Source organism: Durio zibethinus, chromosome 27 (assembly GCF_047325235.1).
Source record: "Durio zibethinus cultivar Kanyao isolate XHJ-2024 chromosome 27, ASM4732523v1, whole genome shotgun sequence".
Taxonomy (NCBI): Eukaryota; Viridiplantae; Streptophyta; class Magnoliopsida; order Malvales; family Malvaceae; genus Durio; species Durio zibethinus.
Window position 1 is genome coordinate 10,317,336 of NC_143188.1, and position 21,134 is coordinate 10,338,469.

Genomic DNA, 21,134 nt, shown 5'->3' on the forward strand with positions numbered 1-21,134 from the left:
GACAAATTCAAGAAAAAAGAATGCTAAAGTTGAAATCAGATGTTTTTGAAAAAAAAAAGGTAAAAAAAGAAAGAAACATGGCTTTTATCCATTGAATACTCTGTACGATCCTTGGCCTAATTACTTTGAATAACATATTTGGAGCCTATTTATCTATTCTTTTAGAACCCTTAACCTTAGCCTACATTACATACCTTAAAAAATCCATTTTGATCAAATGTGGACACTTGAATTGAAGAGCTATGTTCTTGAAAATTTGTATGTACCTACTATTAATTGGCAAGATACTAAGTTCTTAATTGTTAGAAAATATAGCTCTAAGGTGAAAACCCAAAAAAAGTAGTTTAGAGTTAGAGCCACTTTTGAAACCCCAAAAGAATTTTTAAAGTTACAAGGTTCTACCAAGAATAAAAAGTCATGATGTAAAACCTTTTGAAGGATCGGTACTCATTAAAAACTTTACATTTCATTAAAGAGTGAAAATAGAAATCCATTCTTTTTCTCTTCCCAAATCTATTTCGAAAAATAATGGTTAGTTTTGATGCATATTGAAGTATTGTGTTTTTAATAAAAGAAAAATATTTTAGAAAAATTTTCTCTTTCATGAGCCCAAAAGAAATTCTTGCAACCTTCATTGAGCCTTTCTTGAGATATACCCACTAGTGAAAAGAATTGAATGATCAATTACACTATCCACAAGCATTCCTGATGTTAATCATCAATTTTCAAAAGATTCAAAAATCATGGGTTTTTAACTTCTTTTTTTCTTTTTTAATTATAAAGATAATTTATGTGAGGCAATTTTGTGATCACTTTTGAAAGTTTGAAGATTATTTGAGTATTTTTGTATAGAATACTGAGATAATGTTTTGTGAAAAGCAAACATTAAAAATTTGAACAGAGATTTTAAAAAAATAACAAAAAAGAAAAAAAATTCATTTTTGCATCGCTTGCATTCGTAATGACATGTATATCATAAGTAAGACACTTGATCTGCATGCTATAAAAAAAAGATATTTATATTTGCATCACTTGCATTTGCATTGACATGTGTGTCACAAGAAAGACACTTTATCTACATGCTACAAAAATAAAAAAGGATATTTGCTTTTGCATCACTTGCATCGCACTTGCATGTACATCATGAGAAAGATATTTGCATTCGCATCACAAAAAAGACATTCACATTTGTATCATTTGCATTCATACATGCATGTGCATCATATAAAAGACATTTGCATTTACATCATTTGCATCATAGCCAAGGCATTCCTATTTGCATCATAACAATTGCACCATAAAAAAATTATTTATAGGGGCATTTACATGAAAGGAACATTAGCATTTGCATGATGAAAAAGTCACCTGCATTCAAGCATTTGCATTCTTACATTCGTATCATTTGATGAAAATAGATATTTGTCTTATGATTGTGTTTGTAAGTATTAGAAAAAAAGGAAAAAAAGGAAAATAAAAGGTATAAGGGCAAAAAGAGAGAAAAAATCTATCATGAAAAGATGAGAAAAAAAGAAAATAATTTAACGAGAGACCAAATGTCGAAAAAGTTTGAAGAGTTGAAAGAAAATTGATCTGTAAAAAATGAAGGAGTGGCTGAAAAATGAATGAGAAAGATGAGATATGATACAAGACAAGATTTCAGCCTAGTTTAGCTAGCATGGTTGAGATTTTAAGCCCAGTTTAACTGATAATTTAAGCCCAATTTAGCTAGCACACTAAGCCCAGTCCAATTGACACCTAGATTAAATTAAGCCCAGTCAGGTTGGGACCTAAGATAATCTCTAAAACCTCTAAGCATAATCTATAAGGCTTTCGGGTAAAACATTTTAAATTTTCAAAGCTTCAATGCCTCTGATACGAGGAGCATTCAAAGATTTTAAGATTTATAAGACCTCTTAGCATAATCTTTAAGACCATTAAACATAATCTATAAGATCTCTGAACATAATCTATAAGACCTTCAGGCAAAACATTCTAAAATTTTAAAGTTTTAATGCCTCTAATATGAGGAACATTCAAAGATTTTGAGATTTGTAAGACTTTTGGGCATAATCTCTAAGACATCCAACCATAATCTATAAAACCTCCAAGGAAAATATTTTAAATTTTTAAAGTTTTAACACCTCTGGTGTGAGGAGCATTCAAAGATTTCAAAATTTGTAAGACCTTCGGGCATAATCTCTAAATCTTCTGAGAAGGATTCGTAAGTCTTCCTAGCTAAATCTATTTTGGTTTGAGATTCATAAGACCTTCGGGTATCTCTCAAAAATATCATCCAGACAAAATTATCATCTATGTCTATGCATTTTTTTTATTTTTAGAAATATACAAAGAGGGGTAGCTGTAGTTACCAAATTTTATTTGGAGCATTTTAACATTGTTAACTCGGGCTTATTTTTAAACATGGGATAAAGCCATTGATTTGGACCCATCACGTATACCAGTAAGAGGGCCCTTTACATGGCCCATGTATGGCCTATTTTTAAGACCCATTATATAGATTAAAATATGGCCCAAACCATAAGCCTAAGATAACAAAAAGAAGAGAAAAAGAGTAGCCATAATAGCAAAGGTAGGTTCACAGCTTGGACAAACCATTCGAGGGTTTAAAAATTTGTACCAAAAGGGGGCAGTTAATAAAAGACAAGTTGAAGTTAAAGCAATAAACCTGCACCAAGCTAACCAACAGGAGACAAAAACAAATGTTAGTGGCCATCAGTAAAAAGAAAAACTTTAGGAGCAAGGCTTGAGGGGTACATAAAAAAAAGTGGGAAGAGAAAGGGAAAAAGCAGGGAAGCTTTGAGAAGGTTTTTGGTAGTCTAGATTTTTGAGAAACCAAGAGTAGGGTGGCTTAGGAAAGGAAAAGGAAAAAGCATAGCAAAAAAAAAAAAAAAAGGTGAAACCTTGTTAGTTGGAAAGAAAAAAAGTTTTGCTAGAAAGGAAAAGCAAGAACTTGAAAAAGGTAATCATTTTATTATACATGTCATGTTCCCATTCAAAGTTGAAGGTGAACTTTTTATTCTTCCCTATATTAATATTCAAGCATAATAATTTTCAAATAGGAAAGAAACATCATGAGAATTAAAAGTTTTGAAAAACTCCAAGGATTTATTGTTTCACCTTTTTCCTTTATGCATTATGAAAGTCCAAAAATAATTTTTTTAGATTGTATTTTTTCCTTTTTAGAACCAGTACTGCGTATGGTCAGGTTGCAAAAACTTGGAGTTTTCTATTTTATGCATGTTAGTCTTTTCCTTTTCCTGCATATGGTTTGTTCATAGGAATTTAAAATAATACCTCGATTTATGGTTGTTGATCTCTTTTCCATGAGGGCTGTGTGAAAGTTTAGGTTTATATTTCCAAAATAAAAAAATGCATAGGGGAATTTCCTTAAGAGATTGTCCTTTATTTTCAACTTGCATAAGACTTACAGTAGTCTAAGGTCATTTGCTTTTTTATGCGGACTATGGATGAAAAGGGGTTCAAAGTTTCTATTTTTATTGATCATGATTCATATTTGGCTGCTAGTTCATTGCGTGCTTGAAACCTTAAGTTTTAAACTTTCTTTGTTGTTGGTTGTAGGAATATGAGTTGTGTGTGATTTGTACTAAGGGTTGCAATGAGAACCTATTTCTAAAAATACTGTAGGGAGTTTTAAAAGTTCATTTGTTTTGGTATGGGTTGTGGCAACTAGTGCAAATAGGTTTTATTAGAACCCAGAAAGTTTAAGAATGGTAGGTTTTGCAAAGCAAGAATGATGGGACTTGAAACCTCAAAGGATGTTATATTATTATATCTTATTTTCCTCATTATTTTTTAGTATAAAATAGAAATGAGTGGTAGTATAAAAAAAAAAGGTAGGTATAAGTGTGTCATTTGCATAATGGTTATTTATAAGTATGAAAAGAGCTTTACCCGTTGGTTGTTTCTTTATATGGTGGCTTAGGAAAAATTTTAAACTAGCCTATAATTCTGAGGCCCTCACCTCCTATATTTTTGTTTTAGGCCATATGTAAGAGGGAAAGAAAACTTAAAATTGGACATGATTTCAAGATTCCATCATTCATGTTTTATAGCCTAGGTTTTATAGGTTAATAAATTTTATAATATATTTGTCTTTTACATTCATCTCTTTTCATGTATTTTAAGTTCAATTTAAGCTTAATAATAATAAAAAAAAGGTCCCACCATGAAAAAAGCTTAAAGCTTTCAAACTTTCTTCCTACATGGTAAAGAAAGCTTAATGGTGACATGATTTCAAGGTTCCATCATTCATGCTTTATAGCCTAGGCTTTATACGTTAACAAATCTTATAGTACATTTGTTTTGTTGTATATTATATGTTTATTTCTTTCATGCTATTAAGTTTAATTTAAGCTTAAATCTTATATATTACAATATTTGTGTGGTTTGAACTTTCATGTTAAATTTAATTACATGTAATTTTTTTTATATTGTAAATTATGCACACTAGTTTCATGCAAAATATATAATAATAATAGTAATAATAATAAACAAATTTTCAAGAATGAGATTTTAATAAAGTTTGAGTAGTGATTCCTTAAAATCTCTAGGTAAAAATATTTTTCTAAAAAATACTACCATAGTAATAAAGTATTTAATAAAATATTCAATGCACAAAATTTTCATTCCTTTATCTTCCTAAAAAAATTTTTCTATTTAAATGATATCATAGAAAAAAAAGAGAAAGGATAAGGAGGGAATAATGAAAAGGAAAATTACTCTTCTTAATAATGAAATTAACATTAAATTAACATAACAATACATGAATGTTATTAACTATTTTTACTTTTCAAAAAATATTAATGATTAACAATAATAGAAATTAAAAAAATTTAGGATTAAAAATAAATAAATAATTAATTAAGAAAGGAAAAAGTAAATGTAATCTCCGAGGATAGGATTATAAGGAAGTTCGAGTAGAGATTCCTAAGAAATCCTTAGGTAAGAAAATTCTTTTAAAATACCACCAAAGTATCAAGGTATCTAGAAAAATTTTAAATAAAAGATTTTATTTACTTTGTTCATTTTAATTTTTTAATGATAATTGTGAAATAATTAAATAGATTAAAACAAAATTAAAATGAGCAACAGAAATAGTATAAAGAAAATAAGTAACATATGTTTTTCATGTGCATATTCTACTTTATTGTTTGCATTGTGTAATCTTAAGTATAAATGAAATTTTCAAAGATGGGACTCCGAGAAGTCCAAGTATTAATTTCCAATAATTCTCTAGGTGAGAAAAATCTTCTAAAAATTACTAAAGTATTGAAATATTTAAAGGTTTCTTTTCAATACAAAAAATTTTCATTTTATCATTATTTTTTAATTAAGTAGTTTTTTTAATAATATAAAAATATGTATTGTTTGGAAATAAATTTATAGATAATTATATTTTTACATGGCTTTTAAATATTAATAAATATTATAAAAGCAAATGGAAAATCTTTGAAGATGAGAACCTAAAGAAATCTAGGAAGTGATTCTTTAAGAATCTCCAGATGAGAAAAGTTATCTAAAATGCCACCAATATACTGGAGTATTTAGAATAATTTTCGTTAACGATTTCTCGTTTTAGTATAAAAAAATAAATTTTTAGAAAATATTATTTGATTTTAAATTATAGATATTATACTTGATGTTTTATATATATATATATATAAATTTTCATGATAAATATGAGTTGTCAAGTACAAGTTTTAAAGAATTCATAGTAACAGTTCTTAAGAGATCCCTAGTAAGAAATTTACTTTTAATATTACTAAAGTATTAGAATATTTTAAGTAATTTTTCAATAAACAAAGTTCTTATTTATTTTTTCCAACCAAAAGTGCTAAAAATAATAAAAAAATAAAATATGTTTTTTTACAATAAAGAAAATAAAAAAATTTAAATTTTAAATACCAAAATTAAGAATATTTTACTTAAAATTAAAGGGTAATACATAATTAATTGATACTATTTTAAACAGGCATTATGGGGGTGTTAATCATTCCTCGCGTGTAATCGACTCTCAAATCCAAACTATTTCACAAACCTAAAAATTATCTTTTTGATAAAGTTTTAATTAATTTTAAAATTTTATTAGAAGGATAAGTTTTAATATGTGACCAATTACATATAGCCAAAAAAATTTGGTGGTAACTCTTTTTTGTTTTCAAATTTGTTTAGTAGACTCCAAAAACCATTATGATAGTGGAAACGAATTATTATATTTAGGAGATGACTATGTGATTAGGAAAGTGAATTTTTTAAGAAATTATTTAATAAGTTAAAGGATGTGTCTCCATGCTAATTCTAAAGATTAACTAATTTGAGAAATTGGTTGAAATGGACACTTTATAGTAAAAAGACTTTTTAAAATGGGTGGGGGTGGAAATTTTTTTCCTTATTATAACGAGAGTTATGATTTAGGTGAAAGATTTGTGGGATGGGTTGTGTGTGGATGAATATTGTTGGTGGAATGATCTGAGGAGCATTGGCGATAGTTTTTTGGAATCTAAGCCTTGATTAGCAATCATTTGGATTTGTCTTATAGGAATGCATTGAAGTTCATTATTGATGGTTCATTAAGCAAAAAATCAGGCATAACAGACATGATGGAGTGCTTACAAACAATTCAACTATTGAATCAAATTCAAAGATTGTCATTGCTTGGGTGTGTAACATTGTTTAATGGCCTTGGAGAGATTTGGTAACTTTCAATGAAATTGAGAAGCTTAAAAAGGACTTTGACACTAATGTTTCAGATGTCTGTCTATTTTCTTTTATATGTGGGGATGTTGTCTATCATATGATCCATGTTCCTAGATCTCAGTCTTTGTAAGATTGATTTCATTAATAAAAATTCTTTTGTGACTGAGAAAAAAAAAGTTTCATACATTTTTTGGGTTTTTTTTCTTTGTTTAAATGAATTCCACAAATCTTTAGTACCCAATAAAAAAGCAAATAACTCAACATTAACAACATGTGCATTTTACTAGGTATCTACTTTTAAATGAGGTGGAGTTTGTCTTAGCATAAGGTTTTAGCATACATTGGTAGATGGTACATTAGCTCTTCATTTCATCAATAGTTGGGTGACACAGCTCTGGGCTTGTCTTATAGCATTGCCCCATTCATTGATCAAACTCTTCTTCATGCTTGAGTTCCACCAACTTTTACATTCCACCATGTTGAATTTACCTTTCTCCTAAAATCAAGACCACGAGCCATTCATCAATTTTAACATTAGAATCTCAGTTAGATGATCTTAAGCCATCAATTGTCTCCATTTTTAAGCTCATAGTTGATCAACTAAATATCTTGAAAGCCAAACCAAATATTGGAAATTCTCACTGTTAGAAAAAATAAATAAGACAATAGAAATAATAGAAAAGAATTTTGATTTTGAGGTGTGAAGAGCATTTTCTTAAAGGCAATTATGCCTCTAGGATACAACAAAGCCTTAAAACTCTCTAAATCAGAAGTAGTGAAAATAGTTATACTAAATGATTTATTTATAATGAATGAACAAACATAAACTTGTATTCGAATGATTATGACCGCTTGTATAATCATGACTTTTATGAAAAATAATCTATTTATATTCAAATAGTTACGACTATTTCTCATATGATAATTGTTTCTATCCAAATATAATTATTTAAAATATGAATAAATTAATTCAAAAATTAATTTTATTTATCAATAAATAAATCTTTCTATCTAATGTGGGATACACCACATTCTAAACCACCAATAATCCCCCACTAGTTTAGAATGTTGGTGCTTAATTTTTAACTTTTCATACAAATAAATATTATGAATACAAGAAGGTATATCTCAATTTAAACCTTCAATTAGTATATATATCTTAGAATTATAATGAAATTAATGGTATCCACATATTAAATCTCAACTCTTAATGTTATAATTGAAGATATAACACACATAATACTTATTTATTCTTCTGTCAGAGGTTTATAACTGCTTTAGCACTATTTAACTATGTGCTTATCCTATTCATAAATATTTACAAGAGAGACCCCAATTCTTTTTGTTAAAGTGGCACCACTTCTATATTTATATAATATTTATATAAGTAGAGTTTCCATTATGGCTCCATTGTTTTAGAAATTTAAATAATAAACTTCATTAAGAGTATAAAAACTCATCCTCTCTACACAATTGATTATACTAGTTTCTAAATTTTGAATGGAGTTTACTAATGCTTAATAGACACATAACAAGAAATTGTTTTTACCCATTAAACTTTGTAATTAGAGGTTACTAATTCAAAGTTGGGTTCCCATTATTGGTGTTTAGTAGTAAGGTTTAAATCCATTTTACTTGTAGTACTATTAATAAAATATCTTGGAATTTATTTTTTTATGGTAATTACCCCAATTTAAGATTGAATCTCTAGTATAATCACTTTAGGCTAATATGTTTGAACTTTTCATTTTACATATAATTTATATGCTCTAGACATTGTTACCTCATTTTTGTGATATTAAGAAATAGATGGCATTTGTTGTGGCCATAACTCTATACGCATTAATATAAAATTTCAACAATTCTATTTCTACACTTTTATCTATTTTAATACAATTATTCCTCTAATACAATTGGATAAACTCAATAAATAAACTAAGCCAATTTAGTCCTTTTAAGATATTTAAAGACCTTTTATGATTTACTTTAATAAGTTGTACTAAGCTTATTAGCTTGTATAATTTGCTCATAAAATTATACTAAAATCTTATAACATTATGGAGGTAAGTTTTATTTCTTTTTTATTCTTATCACCTCCACCACGTGTAAATTTGCATTTTTTTTATTAAAGAATGTCTCATTCAATTATCAAGATATCATATATACTTAATCAAATTATCATTTCATTTATCTTTTCACTATTTGGTGGTTTTTTTTTTTAAGTAAGAGGCCTCCAAATCCACCCTTAGTGAAAGATAGCTAGTAAATATTATATATCTTAATATTTTCTTTTCATAAAAGTTCCAAAACTTTTATTTTAATTCAATATCAGAGTATGCATCAATAAGTATGATACCAAATAAAATCACTCTCAAAATTAGTAAACCCATGCTTTTTATTGTCTCCTTTTAAGGCTTTCATTTCAACTCTTGGATACTTAAAAATTATTTGATCATGAGCATTAAAGCCATATCCACCATAGCTCATGTCATTAAAAATAGTCAAAATTTCATATATAACCTCACAATACTATAAATTTTGTGTTCAAATTATAAAATACATGAAAAGTTTTCACCAAACAAATAGAAAGCATTTTAACTTGTTATAAAAAATTATATAACTTCTCCACATGAATTGAAGTTATCTTAGTAATATGCTTATTTCTTGTCAAAATAATATTATATAAATCAAATAATATGAATCATACATTATTCTTTTGTCATAAAATTCAATCATTGAATATGGACCATAAAATATGATTTTATGATAAGAACATGTATACTTACTTCTTTTCGAAAAGATTAATAAATTCGCAATTTCTTTTATGCCTTAAAATAATTCTCAAGAATTTTACCATTTTGATTTGATAACCATGGTCTTAGCAAAATATAACAAGGCTATAAAAAATTCATAACCAAAGCTAGCAAGTACTCTATGTACATTTTATGCTCTTGACCATTCAATGCCATGATCAAGAAAATCCATATAACATACCATAAAATCATGAATCATAAATTAAATAATTTAATTCAAAATCAAAAGATTAAAAGAATAGTCAATAAAGAAAGCAAAATTCTACGAGACTCAAAGTCTCTTATGAATTATTAATCATCACTTTTTTAGTAGAATATAAAAGGTTAAAATGTGTTATAGGTCCATATACTCTTTAATTTTTAGGAATTTAGTCCTTATAGTATTATTTAAAGGAATTTAGTCCTTGTAATATTATTTCTAAGAAATTTAGTCTGTATAGTATTATTTCTTAAGGAATTTAGTTCCTGTGCATTGTTAATGATTGAACTGAGTTTCTTAAGAAATAATACTATAAAGACTAAATTCCTTTAAATAATGCTAGAAGGACTAAATTCCTAAAAATTAAAGCATATAGGGACTTATGGCACATTTTGACCAACATAAAAACTAGAAAGATAATAATAAGAAACTTATCATGTATTTAGTATTTATTTCACCAAGAAACCATTTGGAGAATTGAAGCTTTCCATGCTTGTTTCAAAAGCCAATTTTGCCAAATTTGTCAATTTTTTTTCTTTATATCTGCCTCATGTGAAATATGAATTTCATAATTGCTTTTAAATTGTTAAAAAAATAAATAAGAAAATAAAAATAATAAAACAGAATTTTGGCTTTGAGGCGTGAAGAATACTTCCTTAAAGGCAATTATACCACTAAGATATAACAAAGCCTCAAAATTTTATAAATTACACATAGTAAAAATAGTTATATTGAACAATTTATTTATAATGAATGATCGTATATAAACTTATATTTAAATGGTTATGACCTTTTGTATAATCATGAATTTTATGAATAATAATCTATTTATATTCAAAAAATTATAACCATTTGTTATATGATAATTGTTTCTATTCAAATATAATTATTTTAAATATGAAAAAAATTAATATTGTCTTAATGCATAGATCCGTAGATCTACCACTAGACATGGATTAAAAAGAGTCGCCACCAATCTTTTTTGTTTAAGTGTGATTGGCCACTTGAAACATATTCTGATCCATAAAGCCAGATGTTAGGTTCGAGAGTATGGTTATGCATAAGAAAGATTATGGCACCCTCATGACGTCCATCTAAAGAATGGTACTAGTTTGACTTCCAATTATCCAAGCCCCGATCATATTTGTGATTTATCAAATAATTTAATATTGAAAATTAGTCTTAAAATTGTCCCAATAGTTTGATAGAAATTTAAGATAATTTTTTCACCTCAAGAGTATTCATAGAGACTAGTGTCCCATTCTAAATAGACTTTGTCTCGAATTTATTAATTTATTTTATTCTGAAATATTAGTAGGGTTTTCCAATAGTTTTGTAAGACTTACTTTGAAGCAGATCTCCCAATAGTTTGGTGAGATTTTATTACAAAAAGATATTTATAAAAAATCTTATTTTAGAAAATTCATTAAGTCTCTCAATAGTTTGTTAAGACTTAATTTAGGAATCAATACTCCAATGGTTTAGAGGATAAAAATTATTATATTTTTTATCTTTTTTGAAAAAAATAATTTATGGAATTTCCTAATAGTTTGGTGGATTCCATTTTTAAAAAATTAAATCCACAAAAATTCTCCAATTGTTTGATAAATTTAATGAATTTATTTTGTAAGGATTTTTATTTGAAATTTTTTTTTTGTTATTTATTGAAAGGATTTTTCTTTTTGTTTTTATAAACATTTTTTGAAAACTTTAAAAGATCTTTATTTTTATTTTTGTTTTATTTTGAAAACTTATTTGAAAAGATTTTTTTTATTTTTTTTCTTTTTAAGTTATTGGAAAAGGTTTTTTTTTTATATAATTTTTTTTTCTTTTTTTAACACCTATTTATTTTCAAAAATAAAATTACAAAAATAATTTTTACAAAAGTTCTCACAAATAAAACCATAATAAAAAAACTAAAAATAAAATGAGCTAAAAAAATAAAAATAAAAAATAAAAATAAAATGAACAAAAAGAAACCTTACGATTAGGTCAGGTAAGAGCACAAGTCGACACGCGAGGCATCGGGTTAATGCGCGGATCTTGGGTTGTCCAAAACGATGTCGTTTTGGGTCGATATATAAGCCAAGTTCTACGTTTTGAACCTTAGACATTCATTGCTCTCTCTCTACCCCACAAACTCTCTCATTTCTTTTTAAATGCTTCCTAGAAATTCAACTGAAAACTAAGTTTTTTGTCAATTTCTAAAAATTTTATCAGAAGTTGATCGAAGAATTCAAATTCCTACCAAAAAACTCTTCAGAAAATTCTTGTGTTCTTCAGAAAATCCAAATTTTCCAAAAATCCCCAAAAAATTCCAAAATTTCCCAGAAAGCCCCAAAAATTCCCCAAAACCTCCCTATAAGCTCCAAAAATGTAAATGTTAACCCAAAATTCCCAAAACCCCTTAAAATTGAAGTCAAACCCTACTACCAAAAATTTCCTCTACTGTTACCACCAATAATTTTCTTCTTTTTCCACCATCTCCAAAATATCTTCTTCCCATTTATCTTGTAATTCTTGGTTCCATTTATAGGCATCTTGTAGTAAAGATTTTAGGGATAGGACAAAATCAATCCATGCTTGAAGCCTGGGATTAAATTCTACCCAAGCATAACTTTACACTAGATTTCAGTAATCTGTTTGAATGGAATCTGAAACTGATCACAAATTAAACCTTTGACTGTTCAAAGTTGGATCCCTTTGATTCGGGGAATTCAATTCTTTCATTTCCAAAATTCCATCACAGTTCAGGAAAAGAAAGAAAAAATAATAATAATAACAATAACAATAACAATAACAATAACAATAACAATAACAATAACAATAACAATAACAATAACAATAACAATAATAATAATAATAATAATAATAATAATAATAATAATAATAATAATAGTAATAGTAGTAAAAGTAATGATAATATGATAATAATAACAAGAATAATATAATAATATGATATAATACTATACAATATCCTAATAATAATATGATAATAATACTATAATAAAGAATAATAAAATACAATCCAATTGACCCTTTGGACATAAATGGATGTCTACAGCTACCCTTTTTTGCACATCTTTGTTATACAGGGATGATGCAAAAACTTGGACACCCACTTTGTTCTGGTCCAAAATAAGAGTAAAATCAATAAGCAGGAATGACTGGGATTGAGTCATAAGTCAAAAAATAAAATGATTTGGACTAAGCCAAAATCAAAATAGGTAATCAAGACAAAACCATGAGTCAAAAAGATAAAATGATCTGGACTAAGCCGAGATCAAAATAAGTGACTGGGATAAAATCATGAGTCTAAAAGTGACCAAGACTGAGTCAAGGTCGAAGATGAATGACTGAGATGATGCCACGGGTCAAAAAATGATCTAACCTAAGTTGAGATTGGATGATTGGGACAAAACCACGAGTCATGAAAGATGATCTGGACTAAGCCAAGATCGGATGACTGGGATGAAACCACGAGTCAAAAAATGAAGCGACTAGAATTGAGTCGAGGTCAAAAATAAATGATTAGGATGAAACCACAAGTCATAAGAAATGATCTAGACTGAGCCAAGATTAGGTGATCGAGAAAAAATTATGAGTCCAAAAATGAAGTGACCAAGATCGAGTCGAGGTTGAAAATAAATGACGAGACGAAACCACGAGTCATAAGAAATGATTTGGACTGAGCCAAGATTAGATGATGAAGATAAAACCATGAGTCAAAAAATGAAGCAATCAGGACCAAGTCAAGGCCGAAAATAAATGATCGGGATGAAACCATGAGTCATAAGAAATGATTTGGACTGAGCCAAGATCAAGTGATCAAGACAAAACCACGAGTCAAAAAATGAAGCAATTAGGATCGAGTCAAGGTCGAAAATAAATGATAGGGATGAAACCATGAGTCATAAGAAATGATCTAGACTGTGCTAAGATCAGGTGACTAGGATAAAATCATAAGTAAAAAAATAAAACAACTAAGACCAAGTCGAGGTAAAAAATAAATGACTGAGATGAAACCATGAGTCATAAGAAATGATTTGAACTGAGCCAAGATTGAGTGACCGGAATAAAACCATGAGTAAAAAATGAAAACGACCAGGACCGAGTCGAGATTGAAAATAAATAATCGAAATGAAACCACGAGTCATAAAAAATGATATGGACTGAGCCAAGATCGAATAACCAGGACGAAACCATGAGTCAAAAAATGAAGCGATCAAGACTGAGTCGAGGTCGAAAATAAATGATTGAGACAAAACCACGAGTCATAAGAAATGATCTAGACTAGGCCAAGATCGGACGAGTGATAACAGAGTAATGCAAGTGCATACCCTATCTGAGATGCAAATGCAATGTATGTAGTGCTGATGTCATGAAATTTTAATTATGGTGACAAGGTTTTCAAGACTCTTTCAGTCCTTTTTAGGTTAGTATTAATAGTCTCAAAGTAAATTTTGTCAGCTGATCTATGTCATTCCTTCCATCTGATCATAACTCACAAGTCGTGTCAACCAATCTATCACTAAATTCATTATTAAGTCATCTTGTTTGCCCCCTTGTAAATAATTTTCTTATGCTTCTTTTTATTTATCTCATCCTAGATTTCTTTTAAAAGAATGGAAAACTCTTATGAAAAATGTCATTCATTTATTTGCCATCATTCAAATCAGTGATAGACATGATACATTTTCTTACTTCATTTAAGGAATGTTTATTTGGTGAAGGGTAAGAGAAATGGATCTTTATTATTGAGAGAACAAAAGGTAAGGTCAAGAGCAACTCAATGGTGAACAAAGGTAAAATGTTGTGATTTATTCAAATAAGACATTAACATCCAAAATAATGATTGCTGAGACAATTTTAAGCTCAAACTCAAGATCATCTTTCAAAAACACATTCTATTAATATCTTCAATCTTTGAGCTAATCATTATCCTCATTCCAGGGACCTTCACATGAAGTTATTTTTTTAAGTTTTCATCTTCACTTAAACTGCCCTTTCAAGTTTTTAGTTTAAGTCTTTCTTTTTTCTCCTCCTTCTCCTTTGTTTTTCTTTTTTTTTTCTTACTTTTTTTTCTAGTAATTTTTTTTGTTTCTTCTTTGTTTGCCCTATTTTTTTTACTTTTTTTTTGCACACTTTTTCCTCATTTTTTTTATTTCTCTTTCCGCTTTTCATTAATGACACTTTGGTCAAAGTTTCAAACAATCCAATGGCAAACCTATCCCAATTCAATTCATGATTCTCCAAATTAAACATTCACATTTAATCAAAATGGACTTTTAAGGGATGTATCATAGGCTAGGGTAAATAGTGCCAAAGAAAGGGATAAAATAGGCCCAAATTGTATTTGAAAGGTAATCAAACCAATGATCATTTCTTCATGTGGAGCACTTTGACATTTTGCCCCATCAATTTTTTTTTCTTTCTTTACTTTTTTTTGGGTGGAGCACATTGGCATTTTACCCTATCAATTTCTCTTTTTTTTTATTTTTTTTCATTTTTCATGAAAATTTGAACACAAAAAGGCTTTGCCATTGAAATTACAAAATTTTCAACTTTGTCCCCCAGTGGTGATCCTTGGTTAGGGTTCCTTAAAAGAAATTTTTAACTGACTTAAATAGGATAGCAAGGGATAATAATTTTTTAAAGGATAGAAAAAAAGATAGTCATTTCTCATTTCGAACATGAATATTTTCAATGAAGAATCTTTATTGACTAAGAGCAAACTTGTAAACGAGCAAAGATCATGTATTACATCACTTTTGAAAATTTTCTCCATATTTGTCTTTCATTCAGTAGTCCCAACAAATCAAAACATCATGAATGGTGCTTTCAAAGTCAAATCCTGAATTATCGTCATGACTGTCTAAACATTCATTATTAAAAAAAAAAAGGGTAGAGAAAAAGGTATGAAATGGTAAAAATAAATGATAGGTATTCACACAAAAAAGAATATCATGAAAATGCATCAAATTTGTCACTTTTATTAAAATGATGAAAAATAAAAAGAAATTCAAGTACATAAAAAGGTTCACATTATCAAAAAATCTTAAGATGATGAGTAGTTCCAATTAACCTCTCTAAAATTATGCCTCTAGATGTTTGGGCAACAGGTTACTATTGACATTGGATGTCGTGTTTCCATCGGTATCAAAATTTATTAGCCCTTCCTTGATCAGACTCTGCACCCTATGTTTTAAAGGGATAAATTTTTGGTGAATGGCCTACCAGCCTAATATGGTAGTTACAGTGAGCAGTGGGGTCATACTATTTAAGATAGGGAGGTTCAAGTTATTTTTTAAGAACGGAAGCAATCAAATGGTTCTTGTAAATCTCTTTGTATAAATCTGTATAGTTCATAGGAATAGGGTCAAATGTAAGCCTTTTCAGGTTTCGTGGTTCTCATGCACCACTTGTTAGGGTAATTGGATGAATAGAAGGCCTAGGTGTGGATGGATAAGGAACTTATGGAGTTGATTGGTACACTACAATAGAAACATGACTTATGAAAGAATGGTATGTAGGATAGATTGACTGAGGATAGTTTTTGGATTGTTTCCTGTTGAAACTTATAGCTTTAGTATCACTTTCCTTTGTCTTGGGCATCTTTTTAGTAGTAGATGATTCTTTTTTTTTCCAATTTACTACTATTGATTGCATTTTCAATGATTTCTCTTGAAATCATCATGTCGACAAAATTCTTAGTCACATTTCTTACCATCTTCTCATAGTATGGCCACTTGAGAGTGCTTACAAATAGCATTGTCGTCTCTTTCTCAATTAAAAAGGATTGTACTTGAGCAAAGACATCTCACCACCTTTGGGCATACTCCTTGAAAGATTTGGATACTCTTGTAATGAGAGATGATCGAAAGCCATATCTATAATATGGCAATATTAGTTAATGAAAGATCAAGTTTGATCCTTCCATGACTTAATGCGAGTCTTATCTAACTGGACATATTATCTTGTAGTAGACCTAGTCAAGCTGTCTTAAAACACATGCATAAGTAGCTTTTTATTGCTAGCTTGTGCTGTCATTTTATGATAGTACATTGTGATATGTGTAATGAGGCACTTAGTACCATTATATTTCTCAAATATTGATACTTTGAATTTTGGACAAATTATAACATCCAAAACCAAACAAAGGTTGGCAGTATCCATGGAGCTATAGAAATTAATGCCCTTCACAGCTTGCAGTCTTTTTTCAATCATGCTCATGGCCTAATTAGTCTTTGAATCCTCTGAGGGTGCAACCATATGCAACTTCACTTCTTTTTTTGTCTCATCTAATTTGGGGGTTTGAATGGGCTCATTTACCTTTTCAACGAAGATAGGATTGGTATAACTCTGAACATTCCCTTGATCGGGTGCATAAGGCATTTTGTAACTCGAAGATGTGATCTACTATGGTTGAAAACTTGGAGTAGTTTCGGTCTGATATGGACCAAAACTTGATGGATATGGTGATTCAGTAACTTCATGTGAACCATCTTCTTCCACTTCTTTTCCTTTGTTCATCTTTTCAAGAGCGTCCATAATTTTATTTAATTTTCCCTAAGTATCTCTTAGGTTTTTTCTATCCTTTTGAAACGATTTGCATTATCCCATTCCATTTTCTTAGCTCTAGCCCGAGTGTAGTACTAGTGTTAAGCTATCCTTGAACTTTGATTTCCACAATTATGGTGCAAATTTAGAATGATGTTTATGGACCCATCAAATTATGCATGAAAATGAATGCCATGATGCATGAATGCATACATATACAATAAAAAAGGGTTAGTAAGCATAATATTCAATTTGCACGTACGTTTATGAATATGTACGATAAGAAAAGAAATAAAAAGAAGACAAGAAAATTGGTTAGTCGCTTTAATATAAGATAAAGAATAGGCACTATAAAGCAAGTAAAATAATAATATGACCCTAAATTTTGGTTAACTATAAAGGGTGGAAAGACATAGCTCTATCTATGGTTAGGCTCTTGAAGTTAATTATATGCAATTTGGGTTATTTCTAAAGGTTCCCAAATTATTCCTTACATCATAGTCTATTAAACTAGTAAGGCACTCTGATCTTTACCCATCATAGCTACGAGTGAAAAGGGTTCAATCTGAGTGGGAGTGTTTCGTAGGCCCATACGGAGACGTGAAATCTCACGAGGGCATAGGTACTTAGCTCCCTCCTAAGGGTAGAGCTCGGGTGGAGAGCTTTATGTTATGCACATGAAAATGAATAACAGATATATATATATATAGGTGAATAACTAACAGAATATAAACAATGATAAGAAATAAATAGGAAAAAAAGAAATCTCAAATTTATTAAGCAAGCTTGGTTAATAAGAAATCATTTACTGGCCTAACTCTCGATGTCCCTAGCAGAGTCACCAAACTCTCTTAATGTATAGATCCGTAGACTTATCGCTAGACATGGATTAGAAAGAGTCACCACCAATCTTTTTTGTTTAGGTATAATTGGCCACCTGAAATATATTTTGATCCACAAAATCAGATGTTAGGTTCGAGAGTATGGTTACGCATAGGAAAGGTTATAGCACACTCATGACGCCCATCCAAATGATGGTACCGGTTTGACTTCCAATTATCCAAGCCTTGATCATATTTGTGATTTACCAAATAATTTAATATTAAAAATTAGTCTTAAAATTATCCTAATAGTTTGGTAGCAATTTAAGATAATTTTCTCCCTTCAAGAGTACTTATAGAGACTAGTGTCCCATTTTGAAGAGACTTCATCCTCAGATTTATTAATTTATTTTATTCAAAAAAATTACTAAGGTCTCCCAATAGTTTGGTATGACTTACTTTGAAGCAGTTCTTCCAATAGTTTGGTGAGATTTTATTACAAAAAGATATTTATAAAAAATCATATTTTAGAAAATTCATTAAGTTTCCCATTAGTTTAGTAAGACTTAATTTAGGAATCAATCCTCTAATAGTTTAGAGGATAAAAATTATTATATTTTTTATTTTTTATTTTTTTTTGAAAAAATGATTTATGAAATTTTCGAATAGTTTGGTGGATTCCATTTTAAAAAATTAAATTCATAAAAATTCTCCAATAGTTTAGTACATTTCATGAATTTATTTTGTAAGGATTTTTATTTGAAAAAGATTTTTTTGTTATTTATTCAAAGGATTTTTTTTTGTTTTTATAAACATTTTTTGAAAACTTAAAAAGATCATTTTTTTAAATTTTATTTTGAAAACTTATTTGAAAATATTTTTTTTTATTTTTTTCTTTTTGACTTATTTGAAAAGGTTTTTTTAATATAATTGTTTTTTCTTTTTAAAAAAAAACTTATTTATTTTGAAAAATGAAATAATAGAAATAATTTTTACAAAATTTCTCAAAAATAAAACCATCACAAAAAATATAAAAAAAATGAGCTAAAAAATAAAATAAAAAATGGAAAAAGGAAACCTTACGATCAGGTCGAATAAGAGCGCGGGTCGACGCATGGCTCACCGGGTTAATGCGTGGATCTTGGGTTGTCCGAAACAACATCGTGTTGGATCGGTATATAAGCCAAGTTCAGTGTTTTGAACCTCAGACGTTTCCTACTCTCTCTCTCTCTACCTCACGAACTCTATCCCTTTTCTCTAAACGTTTCCCAAAAATTTAACTAAAAATTGGGTTTTTCATTGGTTTCCGAAAATTTTGCCAAAAATTAGCTGGAAAATTCAAAGTCCCACTAGAAAACTCATTGGAAAATTCTTGTGTTCTTCAAAATATCTAGATTTTTAGAAATCTCCAAAAAATCCCAAATTTTCCCAGAAAGCTCCAAAATTTCCCCAAAACCTCCCTATAAGCTCCAAAAATCTAAATGCTAACCCAGAATTCGCAAAACCCTTTAAAATCAAAGTCAAAACCTACTACCAAAAATTTCCCGAACTGTTACCACCAACAATTTTCTTCCTTTTCCATTATCTCCAAAAAATCTTCCTCCTTTTATCTTGTAATTCTTGGTTCCATTTATAGGCATCTTGTAGTAAAGATTTTAGGGATCGGACAGAATCAATCCAAGCTTGAAGCTTGGGATTGAATTCTACTTGAGCATGACTTTAGGCTAGATTTCAGTAATATGTCTGGATTGAATCTGAAACTGATTACAAATTAAACCTTTGACTGTTGGAGGTTAGATCCCTTTGATTTAGGGAATTTAATTCTTCCATTTCCAAAATTCCATCACAGTTCAGGACAAGAAAGAAAAAATAAAAATAATAATAACAATAACAACAACAACAATAATAATAATAATAATAATAATAATAATAATAATAATAATAATAATATGATAATAATAACAATAATAATATAATAATATAATAATATGATATAATACTATGCAATATACTAATAATAATATGATAATAATACTATAATAAAGAATAATAAAATATGGTCCAATTGACCCTACGGACATAAATGGATGTCTACAAATACAAAAATTAATTTTATTTATTAATAATTAAATCTTTTTATCTAATGTATGATACATCATATTCCAAACTATTAACACTAACTTTACGAAATATAGTACTTATAACATCTTAACTGCACATTTATGGTGTTGTATAAGCAAAGCAAGGGGTCTCTCAAATGATCAAGCTACCAAGCTATTGATTCCAATCGATGGATGATCTAGGTTAAATCCTCCTCTCCCACCAGGCTACTTTGGCAATATTATCTTGCTTGCTACACAGATTGCTCTAATTGGTGATCTCTAATCCAAACAATTTACCGATACTGTTAAGAGAATTGATGAGCTATTAAAGCAGGTTAATGATGAATATTTGAGATCAGCTTTTGATTACGGAAAAAAAGTGATTGATTTAAGCACTCTGGTTCGAGGATCAAATACTTTCCGATGCCCAAACCTAGTTTTTAATAGTTGGATGTGGTTGCCTATATATGATGCAGATTTCGAATGGGGCAGTCCCATATATATGGGTCCAGTATATGTTCTCCATGAAGGAATAATTTACATACTACCAAGTCCGACTAATAACGGGTGCTTCACTGGTTATTCGATTAGAAACTTCTCACGTGAATCTCTTTGAAAAACCTCTTTATGAATTTTAGTACAAGTGTAATACTATTTTATCTATGAAGTTCGGTAAGTGTATTTTATTATCTACGAAGTTTAGTAAGCGTGACTTTTAAAATTAATTCAAATTATTTTTTAATTAATTTTTATTTATTTTATATTTAATTTAAAATCATTAAATTTCAACTATAAATTTAATTGAAAGTACATTTAATCATAACAACATTACACATGTCTAGATAAAACTAATTTTTAATAACGAGTGTTGTAAAGATATTTTTTAAGATTATTATATCAA

General features: G+C 28.6%; 1 pseudogene; it reads left to right on the forward strand.

The window, feature by feature from the left end:
• LOC149510904 (shikimate O-hydroxycinnamoyltransferase-like) overlaps positions 1-20,871 on the forward strand; it is a 109,352-nt pseudogene extending 88,481 nt beyond the window's left edge.
• The last annotated feature ends 263 nt before the right edge of the window (positions 20,872-21,134 follow it).